This window comes from Elephas maximus, chromosome 2 (genome assembly GCF_024166365.1).
Source record: "Elephas maximus indicus isolate mEleMax1 chromosome 2, mEleMax1 primary haplotype, whole genome shotgun sequence".
In the NCBI taxonomy this organism is placed as follows: Eukaryota; Metazoa; Chordata; class Mammalia; order Proboscidea; family Elephantidae; genus Elephas; species Elephas maximus.
In genome coordinates this window covers 60,368,919-60,381,321 of record NC_064820.1, presented here as the reverse complement: position 1 = coordinate 60,381,321, position 12,403 = coordinate 60,368,919, and the positions used below count along the sequence as shown (strand labels likewise).

The 12,403-nt window shown below is 40.8% G+C and overlaps 1 long non-coding RNA gene across 4 annotated transcripts in view; it reads left to right on the top strand.

Annotated features, from left to right (window-relative positions):
* Positions 1–12,403, top strand: part of LOC126064744 (uncharacterized) — a 269,535-nt gene that overhangs the window by 244,331 nt on the left and 12,801 nt on the right. For all 4 annotated transcript variants that reach the window (XR_007514627.1, XR_007514620.1, XR_007514626.1 and 1 more), the window contains one exon: positions 3,371–3,450. This is a non-coding gene — a long non-coding RNA (uncharacterized LOC126064744). The remainder of the gene's footprint in view (positions 1–3,370; positions 3,451–12,403) is intronic.

Sequence of the window (12,403 nt, the reverse complement as noted above, 5' to 3'; positions counted from 1 at the left end):
GGAGCCAGGAGGCCTCTGGAGACAGCACAAAGTGTACGGGCCTGCGTGTCCATATCTGCAGTACCTGCAACCACGGGCGTGCGCACGTCTACCATCCTTTTCTAGGTAACGCCGTCACCGGGCTGGCTCGGCGTCGAGGTCCGCCTCTCCCTCCCCTCCCCCTCCCCCTCCCTCGCTCTCCTTCCAGCCCAGGAATATTCCTTACCTCTTTATCCTCCACAATTGAGGCAAAGGGCAAGTAAAAGACTGAAACTACAGAGTGATCACTGCTTCCATGTAATCAAAATTCCTTGGGTTTGACGTGCTAAGTAGAAGTTAGAATGGCAATATTAGTTCCATAATTTGGTGGTTTCCCATAGTTCTGAAACAGGAGACTACGCTAGAAAAATCATTATTCCTTAGAACAACCAAGGGAACATATGGAAGAAAGGGCAGGTACCAATACATGTCCAGTATCCTCTTAAGGTCAAATTCTGCACACACACACACAGAAAAAAACAGTGCTATCGCTAGCTACCACAAATGGACAAACAATTAAGTGCTTGGCTGCTAATGGAAAGGTTGGCAGTTCGAACTCATCCAGCCACACTGGAGGAAGAAGACCTGGTCATCTGATCAGTAGAGATAACAGCCCAGGAAACCCTATGGGGCAATTCTACTCTGTCACTTGGAATCTCTGTAAGTCCAAATCAACTCAACAGCCCCTACCAACAACAAACAACAACCAACCTAAATTTAAGTATTTGATAATGAAGCTTTAACAAAATCATTAGTTTCTTAAGTAAATATTATGGGGTGGATTTCTACAACTACATCTGAATTCTGTATTTTAGCTTCTAACACAGGTCCCTGCATATAGGAGCAGTTTGGTAAAATTTTATTGATGATGATGTCACACTAGGGACCTGGCCTCAAACAATGCTTTTCCTTACTGACAACGTAAATCACTGATTAGTTTCTCCAAAAGAAGTAGGAACAAAATTATTTCTGATTTTATTGATTGTTCTTTGCTTTGAGCGTTATTTGGGGATATAGAAAATCTGAAAAACTCACTTTAGACTTATCCATTACATATGTCTTCCTCCAATCCTGATGCCCCATTCTTCTTCAGATAGTCCAGCTTCTCGGATTATTGCTCAGCATACAGATTGAACAGGTAGGGTGAAAGAATACAACCCTGATGCACACCTTTCCTGACTTTAAACCAATCAGTATCCCCTTGTTCTATCCAAACAACTGCCTTTTGATTTATGTAAGGGTTCCTCATGAGCACAATTAGGTGCATCAGGATTGGAGGAAGACTCATTCATGGCCTGCATTATGCACATGACACAACCTTGCTTGCTGAAAGTGAAGAGGACTTGAAGCATTTACTGATGAAAATCAAAGACCACGGTCTTCAGTATGGATTGCACCTCACATAAAGAAAACAAAAATCCTTACAACTGGACCAATGAGCAACATCATGATAAACGGAGAAAAGATTGAAGTTGTCAAGGATTTCATTTTACTTGGATCCACAATCAACAGCCATGGAAGCAGCAGTCAAGAAATCAAAAGACACATTGCATTGGGTAAATCTGCTGCAAAGGACCACTAAAGTGTTGAAGAGCAAAGATATCACCTTGAAGACTAAGGTGAGCCTGACCCAACTATGGTATTTTCAATCGCAGCATATGCATGTGAAAGCTGGACAATGAATAAGGAAGACCAAAGAAGAATTGATGCCTTTGAATTGTGGTGTTGGTGAAGAATATTGAATACACCATGGTCTGCCAAAAGAATGAACAAATCTGTCTTGGAAGAAGTATAACCAGAATGCTCCTTAGAAGCAAGGATGGTGAGATTGCATCTTACATACTTTGGACATGTTGTCAGGAGGGATCAGTCCCTGGAGAAGGACATCATGCTCGGCAGGGTACAGGGTCAGCGGAAAAGAGGAAGACCCTCAACGAGGTGGATTGACACAGTGGCTGCAACAATGGGCTCAAGCATAACAACGATTGTAAGGATGGCACAGGACTGGGCAGTGTTTCGTTCTATTGTGCCGGAACCAACTCGATGGCACCTAACAGCAACAACAACATTATACATATATAATACAACATTTTAAAAATGCATGTTGACAGATGATCCTATAATTAACTCTGCTAAGTTACGGCACTGGGTTAAGTTATCCTGGAAATTTAGTTAGCAGCCACATTGCTCTGTAAACTCTGTGCTTCTACTTATTGCCACCTTATTTCATATCCTACCAAAGGATAACCCATGGGGACTATTAGGGATTCATGTTTTACTTTCCAGTCTTAACTGGGATCGTGGAATTCGTCTAGGCAAGAGAACCACAAAGGAAAGCACCTGTTTCTCTAGAGAATAGAAAGCAGGCCTCCAGGCTTGCAGGAGTGACTTAATGTAGAAACTAACCAGAAACAAGTTGCCATCAAGTCAATTCTGACCCATGGCGATCTCACAGGTATCAGTATAGAACTGTGCTCCTTAGAGTTTTCAAGTGTTGATTTTTTTCTAAGTAGGTTGCCAGACCTTTCTTCTGAGGTGCATCTGAGTGGGCTCAAACCTCCAACCTTTCAGTTAGCAGCCAAGCATGTTAACTGTTTGTACCACCCAGGGACTCTTCTGCTCATTAAACCTCCTTCCGAAAGGTCCAAAAGGAGCGGTGTTAGGCCCTGGGTGGCCTAGTAGCAGTGCTCTGTGGATGAAGCACCACCTACAGAAGTAGTTTGGGAAGTGAGGGAGGCTTCTGTGGCTTGATGGCTTTCAGAAAACTGTGGCTTCATCAAGTAGTCCACTGAAGTCTGAGTCTTTCACATGACCTTTCGAAGGGGATGATTTTAACTGAATGTAAGGCTAAAATTAATTGGACTGCTTTAAATTAATGACTTTGCAGTATCACCGAGGTTTATCTGGTGATTATATAGTTCAACCAACATGGCTGGTGAGCAATTGCTTAGAGGCCTGAGAAACAGAAAAGAGACTACGTCTTCACCAAGGCCACTTTTCAAGCTCAGACCACCCAGACGCTCAAGCACATAGAAAATTAAAATATTTAGAGCAATTTTGGACATAGTAACCATGTTCAAGAATCACAATCCTACTTATGTTTATATTGACCAAAGGCCTCCTTTTTATTTCATTTTCCCCCTATTTCTTAAAATGCATCATCGAAGTGACAGAACTTGGCTTTTTCTTAAAATGCATCATCGAAGTGACAGAACTTGGCTTAGCTTGAAACCAAGGCTAGACCCATAGAATCTTTGATTTTTTAATCAAACTTGGATAAAGCATTTTTAACTTCCACTTAATATAAACAAGTTTTGCCTCTGCTTAAACCCAACTCTTTCCTCCTTTTCAGAAGTCATTATGGACTAACTCTCACTAGCCCTGTCCATTAGAGCCCTTGGGCCTCTCGGAACATCGTGTCCTGTTGTACTTGTGAGTACCGGTTTACAAGTCTTCATTACACAGACTTAGGCTTGAATTTCGGCTCTTTAAGGGACTGGAGTCTTTTCTTTCCTTTGTGTTTACCCCAGAAATGATTTAAATGAGAAAGGAGGGGGAAGTGGAAAAGAAGAAGGCAAGTCAACGTGATGCTCCAGGCCTTTGACAGGTTTTGTTATTCTTCCTCTAATCCCTAACAAAAACCAAACCAAACCCATTGGGTTAGAGCAGATTCCCAGTCATGGCGACCCTATGTGTTGTAGAGTAGAGCTGCTCCATGGGGTTTTCTTGTCTGTAATCTTTATGGAAGCAGATCACCAGGATTTTCTTCTGCAGCACCCCTGGGTGTGTTCGAACTGCCAACCCTTAGGTTTGTAGCCAAGTGTAAACTGTTTTCACCATCCAGGGACCTTCCCCCTGATCACTAGAAAAATCAAAAATCATCATCTCTCTAAATACCTCTCCTACTCTTTTCAAGTTTAAGAACTGTCAGGAAACAGAGTCAGGTTTACAAGATGGAGATCAGAGTTTGATTAGCATAGCCTCCTGGTTTCTCCCCACTGCCTCCAGCCCACTCCCTGTTTTTTTGGTTCGTTTGTTTTAACCAAGACTCAGGTGTTGCTTTATACATTTTGTAGACTAATTGTCTCAGTAGAATATTTCCTTGAATTAAGTGTTGAAACAAACCTGGACTCCAATGCTAACTCAGAGAATGTTGCCATGTCCATTTTACAGATAGGCATACAGCAAGAAGAAGTCAAATGACTCAACAGAGACCTTCATCTTAGTCTTCACGTTCTTTTCCTTCAAGGGGCGATAATAGGATAGGTTCCTAAGAAATATGTTGAGGATATATGTGAATATTTAGGCGAAGCACTTTTAGAACATAAAAAGATGCTATATAAATATGACAGAACACTATAAAAGCAAAATATTTTCGTGGTTTGCTAGTGCAGGATATTACAATCTCCATGAATTGGACAAAAATATTCCCCTGGATAAAGTAGACATTTTTTAATCTAGGTATCTAGAACAAAAACAAAAATATTACCATCTAAGAGTGTCTGAATTCATTTCTTCTCTGCATCCTCACATCATTTCCTCAGGGCCTCCGCAGAGCACTTAGTGCATCTATGTGAATCAGGGCTACCTCTGTAGGTCTGTCTCACCTACATAATGATACACTCCTTGAGACCTGGAATCATGTCTACCCATCCCTGTAGCCTCAGCGACAGCCCAGTCTAACTTATGCACAGTAGATGCTCGTCAATATTTAATGAACCGGAGAAATAACTACCCTTAATGCTGTGGCTCGTGAGCTTCTGTGGACTGCGTGGTCCACTCCCAATGCTGGACAATCAGATTTGCTGGTAGTTGTCATCACTGCACATGATAGTCACCTTATTCATGAACATTGCCTACAGTTTCCGGGGGTAGTTTCAAGAGGCAAGAACAGAGATATTTCATTATTCATACATATACACATCCATTCAATAAAAATGTACGCAGAGAGAAGAGGAAGCAGCAGCTGGGGAGTCACCTTTGCATGCTTTTATCATTCATCTGAGTTTACCTTTGTGTTCGATTTTTTTTAATTAAAATTATTTTTTATTTATAAGAATATCACACTCTAAGGGTAGAATATTTAGGAAACATAGAAATGTATAAATAAAATAAAGATTAAAGGAATTTTACCACACAGAGATAAATACTGTTTACACTTTGTTATATTTCCTTAAAGTCTCTTTACATACACACGCTAAGTTTGGGCATGATATATATATACATATATATACACATACATACATGTAAAAAGTAGGATAACATATATACATGTGTATCCTTCTTTTTACTTAATGTTTCATTACAAACATTTTTACACCTCATTAAAAATTACATTTAATGTTGACCATTGAGTGCTTGTACCACAATTTACTAATATTCCCCTATTAGACATTGAGCTTGTTTCTTACTTTTGGTTGTTGTAAATATGCTGACATGAATAACTTTGTGCTTACATTTTTGTTTACATTTTACCAAATTTATTTATATATTTTACTTGATTTCCTAAGTATGAATTCCCAGAAGTAGAATTGCTGAGTCAGTTTGCATGAATATTTTTAGGGCTTTCAATACGCATTTCCAAATGGCTTTCGAAAGTGTTTGTGCCAATTCATACTGTTGTTAACCAGAATGTATTCTAAAACTACCATCACACTTAAAGGTTTTAGAAAAATTACACTTAAGTCATTATGGAACTATGGGATGCAATTTCATACGCAGGAACTCTAATTAGAGTCTGGTCCTGGTTAGCTGAGTAGCTGATTAATCCATTCATATTTTTTATCCACTGTATTGAATTTAAAAGGGGGAAATTTCCCATGTTGCTTGCTAGATGTATCAAATACTTGAGTTGGTAAGAAAAAGGAGTCTTTCAGTGAAGCTGTGTTTGGTCTACTGTGCAGTGCTAGGCACATAGTAGGTATGCTTGCTTCCTCCCCTGCAATCATTGTAAAGATGCTGTTAACTCCCAAATTTGGACACTGGAAAAAAATTCTCCCTTAATAACATTCGACTTCGAAATCCTTGGAAGAGTAATCCATCCATATAAATAATTGTTTTTATTTATTGTTGTTATGATTCATTAAAGTCTTGCAACTCTCCCGAAACTATCTCCTAAGGCACTGATAAAAGCTTAGAATATTTTTCACCCCCATGTTTTTGTTGCGACAAAGCCCATCAAAGGTGAGTAAACAGCCATTCTCAAGCACTCTCACTGGACACTTTTTCAAGTTCTTTTCAGGAAGTTTTCAGTGTCCTCAACTACAGGTGAGGTTGAAGGACAAGCTGAAAGTTCAGGTTCCTCCAAACTCTAATATTCTGGGTCTTTGTCGATCATTTCTCTGAAGGAGGTGATTTGAGGTTTAGACACATGGCAGTTGAGCGAGGACAGTGCAATCCAAGTCTGGGACACACTTGATTTAACTAGCACCTTGGCCATCAAGAACGATTGCATCTAGGCTCTGAGCTAGGGGCAAGTATTCAAAGTGGAAGAACTAGACTATCTTCTCTGGAGATGGAAAGATGAGTTTATCTCTTCATTCTAGTTGTGTGGAGGACACCTACGCAAAAGACGAAGGACAATACAAGGCAACATGTGGTCAGTGGCAGTGTGGAAAGGACTGCAAATCCTATGACTGTTATTTCCATGGAAAGTAGAGGCAGGTGAGAATATTTCAAAGGTGCACAGGAGGTATTCCATGCCAATGGCATCATCAGTGCTGAATAAAAATCAGCCTTTGATACTCAAGGTATTGGACAGACAAAAGAGCACATTCTAGGATACCTGGTGAAAGGACAAATTCTATAGCACCTGAAAGGTTCAGGCAGTGTGTACATAGACAACTTCATCGAGGCACTCTTTTGACACTGAGAAGAAGATAAACTTTGGACAATTAAAGAAAGTGCTAGTTTATCTGTGAAACATACTGTTGTTGAGGTGCAAAATTGCTACCAGTTGCTATCAAGTCAGTTCCTACTCATGGCAACACCATGTATGTCAGAGTAAAAACTGTGCTTCCTAGGGTCTTGGTTGTTGTTTTTTTTTTTTTGGAAGTAGATGTCCAGGCCTTTCTTCCAAGGCACCTCTGGGTAGACTCAAACTTCCAACCCTGCAATTAGCAGCTGAATGCGTTAACTGTTCGTACCACCCTGGAAAATTACTGGTAGATTCAAAACAGGACAGTGAAAGTGTAGGGTGTTCTAAAGGAACATGAAAATACTGAGTTTACAGTCTTTCTTTGAGACTGATACTTTCAAGTCACCTCTGCAATATCTCCCTTCTTCTACCAACCTCCGTTTCCCCGTTCATGCTCTTCGTCCCATTGGTGGTACCATCAGGGACTGTACTTGCTTAGAAAGACCAACAGTCTCATCCAGAAAGATATATATTTGTTTTTAAAGCTATAAGCAAGAGGCTTCAAGCATGGTAAGTGTCTGAAATTGATGTAATCTGTGGAAGGAAAACACAAGGAAGGTCATTCATCGTCACTTAAACTCAAAACACACCAAAACTGCCCATCAAAAATGAGTAGTCACTAGAACTTGAAGTCTGCCATTTAAAGAGTTTGGTCTCCCATCCAAAAAATCTGCCTTCTCTAGAGGTTATGGAAGTTCCATTAGCTAAAGGAACTAGCTCCCCTCATTCCAGATGTGCCTCCTTCTTATCTCTCAAAGAATACCACTGTGCTAGGAGAATGTGATTGGAGAGAAAATCCCCACCTTCCCACCTGAATATAAATGGCTGGGAGCAGGTCCTCCTTGTAGTATTTGTGACCACTATACAAGCTGATCCTTCAATGAGTGCTTCTAAATAGACTCCAAATGGATTCGATTCAGATGAGAGTACTGTAACTGGATGCCAAGACATAAAGTGCACATGTGATGGATTGATTCAGGGTCAATGCCAACTTTACCGGGTGTGTTGTGGATCTTGCAACATGAATGGATTCATGCTGCAAAGTTTGACAGTCCTGGCGCCAGTAGATAAACAAAATTACAAGATCATTCATGAAAGCTGGCCTTGCAGGAAAAACAGGAAAGCAAGTGGCTGGCCAAGATATTTCAAGATCAGGCAGGTACTGACGGTGGCTTCGTCTTGGATGTTCCTGCCCCTCCGGAGCAGCAGCAGTCATGTACAATCCCAGCAGCAGCTCGCGGCCAGCCAAGTCTGTGGCCTGACGCTTGGTTTTCAGGTGCCTTTAAGGCTAGTTCATCAGAAGGTTGATGGTTCATTCACAAGGCAACACACTCTTGAGAAAAAGACACCAGTAAGTAAGGTGAAGCTTCTACTCCTCTGGAGACAGGAATGTTGGAAATAAACTAGCTTAACAAATGTTAAGTTAGAAGAACTCTGTTAAAGTAAGACCCATTCAAGATTGCCACGGGTTACCAAGAAGGCTCTTCTGGGACTATCTGAGATAGATTCAAATTTGACAGTATTTCTTAAAGACAAGATTTAAGATTTGAAGCTTAAGGGAAGAAATAAACTTCTCTTTTCTCCTGGATAATCTGTGCAGCTGTTGCTTTTTCAGGCTTATGAAGTTATTAATATCACTTTTTCACCTAAGTAATTTGGCTCTCTTTTTCCTTTTCTTGCTATTGAGCTGCTAGGAAGATTAATTATATGCATGTTGGCATCATGAGTGCCTTTTCCTGGTTAATTCAAGAAGGCCAGACAAACAACCACTGTTTTCTCTTTAGATTTGATCATATGAAAATAGCCAAAACCAGTTGTCTTCAAGTCAGCTCTGACTCATGGTGACCCCATTTGTGTCCGAGTAAAACTGTGCTCCATAGGGCTTTCAATGGCTTATTTTTTTCGGAAGTAGATCGCCAGGCGTTTCTTCTAACATACCTCTGAGTGGACTCAAACCTCCAAATTTTCAGTTAGCAGCCAATCATGTTAACCATTTGCATCACTCAGGAACATCCACAGAAACAGAAGAGCTTCAATTTCTGAAAACTTGATTCCTTAGGTTTTCTTTTCTGTAGTTAGTTTACCATATACTTATAGTAGTAATGACGTCAAGGTCACATGGTCAGTCTATTTTTTTTTTCCTGAAATTCCAGTGACGAGCTGAATGACACTTAACCTGACTTTGCTTGTGAAGGGAAATCATGGCCCCAGGAGGACCAGACTGAATCGATTTGTGGACCATCCTAGGCACGGCCACTTTTTCTGTACTGCTCTCTCCACCCCACTCCTGGGTAGCTCCTGGACTTTTCCCAGCACTGCCCTCCAGTCTGTAGACCCTTTCCCTCCTAACTTTGTAAGCAGACAAGCTTGGGCAGCCAAAAGAGTAGAGAACTGGGAGTTGTGAACCAGGAGTCAAGCCTAGTCACTAGGCAGTTGTGCGACTACGAGCACATCAGTTCTTGGCTTGGAGTTTTAGTTCACTTGTCCGTGAAATTAGGAGGCTTGACTATATACTTTCTAAGGACTTCCCAGATGTAAGCATTCTATAATCCAATGATCCCAAGTTTGTCTATATTCATGAACTGTAGCCTGCTCCTTCTTCCTGCCCCTCTCACTATTATAGAACTGACTTAACCTCAAAGATGAAATGGTGGAGGCAGCGGAAGAGAAGGGGGGTTTTGCTAGGTAAGCTAAAGATAACTGGAAATTTAGATATGGAATTGGTAGATCTTTCTTCCATCACCACAGCTCAGAGTTTGGGAGAGCTCCTCTACCCTTTCATATCTGTGCCTCATGCTTCTTGCTATTTTGTGACTTCTTTTCCCCTTCATGTCTGCCATGAATGCTCATTCTCACTTGATTCCACATGAACTAAAGTGTTTAGGGAAGGTCAAGTTTACAGCAGGACTTGAGCCAGGCCTTGAACCCTTCCCAAGGATGACCCATATTTCTGCATAGGCTTGTGAGATAATGCAAGAAGTATTAGCATGATCTCCGTTCTCAGGGGCTTACAGTCAAGTTGGGGAGTATGAAGTAGAAAATCAAGGTATTATGTAAATAGTAATATCCTTGAGGTACTGAGCAATCACGAAGTGCCAGATACTTTGCATGTGTGATTGATTACGCTTAATTTTCAGAGCAATCCTATGCTTCCTTTACAGATGAGGAATCTTAGACTCAGAGGGCTTAAATAACTTTCCTAAATTTCAAATGCTAGTGAGCTGCATAGACACCCCCAAATGAATGACAAAGAACCTGTGATATAGAAGCTAGTGACACAACCACTTAAGTAGTGGGTCCCTACCCTTTTCCTGTACTTTCATCCTGTGGTAAGTATTTGTTTCACTTAAACACATAAATGCTTGTTAAGTACTTTGTGTAAAGTGTCTGAAGAGCCAAATCCACCATATAAGCATAAAAACTAAACAGGAAGAGAATATAATTTTAGAATAATATAAGAGCCTATGTGTTAGTTTTACTTCATGTTTTAAATATAGGTATGGGCTACTAAGTCCAGCTTTTACTGATCAATTAAAAAAAAAAATTCATAGCAACCCTGGGTAGACCCCTTGAGGCTTCCACCACCTACTGCTCCCCAGGTAGATTTATTTACCTTATTGTGGCTCAGAAGAAATAAGCAAAGGGTGGTGTAGATTATAAGGATGGTATAAGATTCTTACTTTCAGTTCCTTTGCTTTTCTTCTAGAAAAAGACAACTTCCTTAATTCACCAAGCATTAGGATATGCTATGAGCCAGGTACTTTTTCAGGCCTGAGGTATAAAATCTTTATAGCCAGACAGAGACTTGGGTTTCAATCTGGCCATTCTCATGGTTTATGTGAACTTGGGCACGTTACTCATTTTCTTAAGCCCTAGGTTTCTCATTTTCACTTGAGGCATAATGGTGCCTCTCTTAAACATTGTGAGGATTAAATGAGGTAAATTATATGTATGCTTAGTATTGGTAGATGTTCAATAAAGAAAACAGGGATGGTGCAGTGGTAGAATTCTCACCTTCTATTAAAAAATAATTTTTTTTAATTTTCTTTTATGTGGGAGGCCTGGGTCCAATTTCTGGCCAATACACCTGAAGTGTAGTCACCACCCATCTGTCAGCGGAGGCTTACGTGTTGCTATGATGCTGAACAGGTGTCAGTGGAGCTTCCAGACCAATACAGACTAGGAAGAAAAGCCTGGGAACCTACTTCTGAAAGTTAGATAATAAAAGCCCAGTGGATCAAAATGGTCCAATCCTGTTGTGCTTGGGGTTACCATGATTCGAGCGCTACTTGATGGCTGAAAAAAACAACATTCCCTGAGTAGTTCAGCTGCTAACAAAAAGGTTGTCTGTTTCAGTCTGCCCAGAGACATTTCAGAATAAAGGCCTGGTGATCTACTTCAGGTCTTAAACCAGTCCTGCCCAGTACAGTCATGGCCGAGGAAGCAATACAAGAACAGACCTGAATTTTAAAAAATTGAGTAAATTGGAATGATAACTACAGAAAGAAAAATTATGGGCCAAAGCCCTGTTAGAAACTTAATCTCGCTATCGGAAAACACAGGCAGCATACATGTTGCCTAGCAGTCAAAATCTCTTGACCATCAGATTCTGAGCAGAGCTGGGAACAGCAAAAAATGTGCTCAGCTCAAAGATGGTGGCTGAGTGCACAGCATTGAATGTGTGTTGCTCTACTCAGTCCTGCCAATAATCTAATCTCCTGTGTCAGGCTCCTGAAGGAGCTCACTATGCCTCTTCTGAGTCTCCCATTCCAGGGCTTTGACCCCTAATTTTTCCCATTCTGGTTATTGTTCCAGTTCAGACAAATTTAAAAAATTCGGGTCTGTTCCAGTTTCACTTCATTGGCATGACTGAACTGGTTCGAAATCCTGTCTACTTGAGAAAAATCAGTCATTAAAAACCCTACGGAGCACAGTTCTACTCTGACACACACAAGATTGCCGCAAGTTAGAGCTGACTAGACAGCTATTGCTTTTTGTTTTTATTGTTATATCACAGTTCCTGGCTTCTAGGGAACCTACAGCTTAGAGGTAAAGACAGCCATACTAAGTCAAGATCTCATGGAAATACTGGCCTGTGGTCAGTGGCACCTCCCTGATCATGTGTGGGACCAGATAAACATTGGTGCTTCTTGCTTTTCTCTATTTTTCATGTCAGGGGTCAACACAATTGTTGTTTACAGCCTGTGGACATTTGTTGGGCAATGTCCACAGCAGGGTGTGATAGACTTTTTGTCATCTTCCCATATCATGGTCAACGGGGACGAGAAATGTTGAAGAATTTTTTCTCTGCTATGTGGAATCCTTTCCAAGGACTCAGAATTCTAAGTGGCTATTTCAGGACACTTGCTTTCTTCCAGGAATTCACAAGCTAAATATGAGAATCCAGCACCTCCTGTTCCCAGTGAACTTCCCCAGTGCTCCACTGTACCTACTGTTCTTTCCACCAGT